The 4361-nt window shown below is 40.4% G+C and overlaps 1 protein-coding gene across 1 annotated transcript in view; it reads left to right on the forward strand.

Annotated features, from left to right (window-relative positions):
* Positions 1–4361, forward strand: part of WDFY4 (WDFY family member 4) — a 593767-nt gene that overhangs the window by 413039 nt on the left and 176367 nt on the right. The gene's annotated exons all lie outside the window — the stretch shown is intronic.

Genomic DNA, 4361 nt, shown 5'->3' on the forward strand with positions numbered 1-4361 from the left:
TTTCAGCACTAAGAGTGCCTTCCTCAGGAGTCTGGTTGCTTTGTCTTGAAAGGTTAGTAGACAAAGTACATCGGATAGTCTTTTGTAAGTGACGTTTTGGTCTTGAGAAGGACCTTTAGTATATATTAGGAGATAAGGCACAAACTAGCGGCGTGCAGCAGCCTCATCTCCTAATATACACTAAAGGTCCTTCTCAAGACCAAAACATCACTTACAAAAGACTCTATCCGGTGCACTTTGTCCACTAATCTTTCAAGACAAAGCATCCAGACTCCTGAGGAAGGCACTCTTAGTGCCGAAACAGGGTACCTTGTACAGTCTTCTTTCAATAAATTATATTTCAAACATTGGACGCCTTCGGTCTGCTTTTTGACGAGCCGGGTTCTCTCACTCCTGTACCTGCTCCTGAGATTCTACGTGGGACACTGTTGTTCTTTTCCACCTTTGGTGGTTTTGTTGCTCCTACAGAGAACAGGTTAAGCCACTTCATGGTGATTAGATTGTAAGCTGTTTGAGCAGGGACTGTCTTTCTTCTATGTTTGTGCAGCGCTGCGTACGCCTTGTAGCGCTATAGAAATGCTAAATAGTAGTAGTAGTAGATCTTGATTCATAGATTCCTACTAAGAGAAGGTCCAGAGAACCTACAGAGCTTTTTGATGTTTTATGAACTTCCAGTTAGATCATACTTTGTGGGTACCAGGAAACTTGGAATCCTGTCTGTTGAGGTATGAGACTTATGCAAACCCACATTAGAGTTGTTTCGATAGCAGGGCCAATTCTATGGAACACTTTACTGTAAGAACTCCAAATGAAATATAATTTTCTTGTGGTAAATATTTAGTGGTCAGCTTTTTTTTGTTGTTGCCTCTGGCATTATGGCCAGATATTCAATGCTGAGCCATGTCTGGACACTGGCATTGAATATCCGAGTTTGTGTGGCTGGCTGCTACTTATTTGGTTATCACTTATTCGGTTCAGTGTGATATTCAACATTTAATCGCCTAAGTGAACCTGGAAAAAGATAGGATTGTGTTTTATGTGGTCCAATTTGTCTGGTTAACTTAGGCCGTTAAGTGTTAGTTTATACCCCAGCATGCTCACAAAATCACCAGCTACTTAATAGCACTGGATAGCCTCACACAGGCAATTTAACCAGCCAGGAACCTCTTCTGCCCATTAAATCGCTTTGAATATCAACCCCCTTGTGTTCAGAAAAAGGTTAAAGGGTTTTTTGTTCAACTAGCCTGATTAGTACAGCGTATTAGATGATTATAGGATGCTGTTAGAGAGGACACAAGTGAGTCATATATTTCTTTGATGTTATTTATTGCGGTTCTTTATTGTTTGTTTTTCTTAGTATGTTTATTGATATGTATGTTGTATTGTGAGCCATAAAGAACTATTTTATGGTATAGATGGCATATAAGAGAATGAAATGAAATATATGCAAAAATTCAGTGTCTTTTTTTGGCAAATTCCTGCAAGGCACTGCTGATGAGTGTTGTCATGTTCTGAAAATACTATATAGAAATGCTTGCTTTCACGTTAAACATTCGACAGTTGTTTTTAAGTGCATTCTTGTTTCTTAGAAATGATGCACAAAGATCAGTCTTATTATTTATTGACATGGGTGAATGAGAGCTACAAACACAATATAAGCAGAACAATTCTGAATACACGTCATTAAAGAGAAAGGCGTGAAAATTTGTCAATTGCATTCAGATGGATTTATAATACCTTCAGAAGCAGGAGAAGATGCAGCGATTACTTTAACTTCAGACAGATAATCTACAAAAGCAAAGATAGATCAGTATGGGGAAGCTGACTGTGATGATAATCAATCTCTAGCGTATGGAACTCACAATGTCCACAGTAACTAACAGATAGGCAGATAAACCGTTGTCAAGCTTAATCATTAATTGCATATAACAATGTATTTAACTAATAATACATTGTCAGCATGAGGCAGAGCCATCCTACAACAAAGAATGACACCGTTTGGAATGCTCTATTGTCACAAGGCCATTTGGGAGTACAAAGATGGGAAATACCATGTTTGGGGAAATGCCTCACCTTAAAGACCTGCTCGTTTCATAAATGTGTTATATCCCTCTATTCTGTAACAGGTCACCTAAAATGAAGTGCCATTCTGCTATCTATAAGCGCTAATCAAGCTTTATAGAATGGTGCGTAGCATAAATTCTCACGCCCAACTTTAGGCACAAGGACTTATGCCTACCAAAAGCTGGCATAAATCCTGGCACCTAATTGATGGCAGTTTAGTGTTCAAATTCAAGTGTTCTATAGCACCGTGCCTAATTTCTAGGAATGCCCCTGACCTGCCAATGCCCCTCCCATAGCCACACCCCCTTTTAAATTGCACGCAGGACAATTAGTCACCCAGTGTTATAGAATAGTGCATGGGCTGATCTATGTGTAATTCTTAGTGCCAGTTAATGTCAATAATTCATTGTTAACAGCTCATTAACTAAATAGTTTGTGTGCAAATCCAGGGATTAGCGTTTAAATGCAAGTGGAATGTTCACAGGGGAGGAGCATAGGTGGGTGTTAAACTTATACACATACCCCAGGATTCTAGGTATTGTGCTGAGATTTCAATGCAGAAATTGAAGCGTATTCCATAGCAGTACACAAAACTTAGAGCCCCTTTTACTAAGCTGCAGTAGGCTCTATGCGCACTCAACGCGCTCCAAAACTGACTTACTGCCCGACTACTGCGTGCCTTTTGTGGTAATTTCGTTTTTGGCACACATCCCCTATGCTTGTCTGAAAAAAGAATTTTATTTTCAGACGCGCGTAGTGGACGCGCACCAAGTGGCATCTGATGAGCGTAGGTCCTTACCCATAGGTCTAAGGCAGGCAGTAAGATCAGACACCCAAAAAGGATGTGCAGCAATTTTGATTTTGCCGCACGTCCATTTTCAGCAAAAATTTAAAAAAGGCATTTTTGGTACGTGTGCTGAAAAATATTTCTGCGCGCGCCCCAAACCCGCGCCTACACTATCGCAAGCCACTTTTTACCGTGGCTTAGTGAAAGGACCCCTTAAATAATTAGCAAGCTAATCAGCATACTGAGCCAAATTGACAAATTGAAGACTAGTACGTAACCTGGACCGGATGGCATACATCCAAGGGTACTCAAAGAACTCAAGCATGAAATTGCTGATCTGCTGCTAGTGATGTGTGACCTGTCATTAAACTCATCCATAGTACCTGAAGATTGGAGGGTGGCCAATGTAACGCGATTTTTAGAAAGGGTTCCAGGAGTGATCAGGGAAATTACAGACTGGTAAACCTGACGTCAGTGCCGGGAAAAATACTGGAAACTATTATAAAGCATAAAATTATGGAACAAATAAATAAACATGATTTAATGGGACAGAGTCAGCATGGTTTCAGCCAAGGGAAGCCTTGCCTCACCAATCTGTTTCATTTCTTAGAAGGCATGAATAAACATATGGATAAAGGTGAGGTGGTTGATGTAGTGTATCTAGATTTTCAGAAAGCTTTTTACAAAGTTCCTCATGAGAGACTCCTGTGAAAATTAAAGTCATGGGATAGGAGGCAATGTTCTGTTGTAGATTAGGAATTGGTTATTGGACAGAAAACAGAGAGTAGGGTTAAACGGTCATTTCTCTCAATGGAGGAGGGTGAACAGTGGAGTGCCGCAGGGATCATTACTGGGACCGATGTTATTTAACATATTTATAAATGATATGGAGATCAGAACGAGTGAGGTGATTAAATTTGTAGAAGACACAAAACTATTCAAGGTTGTTAAAACACATGCGGACTATGAAAACTTGCAGGAAAAAGTTAGGAAGTTGTAAAACAGCTTCCAAATGGCAGATGAAATTTAATGTGGACAAATGCAAAGTAATGCATATTGGAAAGAATACGCCGAATGATAGTAATCTGATGCTAAGGTCCAACTTGGGGGTCAGTATCCAAAATAAAAACATCTAGGTGTCATTGTAGATAATATGCTGAAATCTTCTACTCAGTGTGCAGCGGTGGCCGAAACAGCAAACAGATGCATTCCTGGTGGTAATCAGCAGCGCGGCTACATTGGCGCTTGCTGCATGAGTACTACACGTGTAGTGCATGAGTCCTTACTGCTAGATCAATGGGTGACGTTAAGGGCTCAGGCAGTAAGTAGCCGCACACTACTTTTAATTTTAGTGCATGACCATTTACTGTCCCCATTTGAAAAAAAAAGCCTTTTTTCCCAGCTGCGGTAAAAATTGGCCCAGTGTGCGCCCAAAACATGCACCCACACTGCTGCAGACCACTTTTTACCGCAGCTTAGTAAAAGGCCCCTAAATCCATTAGTGCACCTT

The sequence above is a fragment of the Microcaecilia unicolor genome, chromosome 5 (genome assembly GCF_901765095.1).
Source record: "Microcaecilia unicolor chromosome 5, aMicUni1.1, whole genome shotgun sequence".
NCBI classification, from domain to species: domain Eukaryota; kingdom Metazoa; phylum Chordata; class Amphibia; order Gymnophiona; family Siphonopidae; genus Microcaecilia; species Microcaecilia unicolor.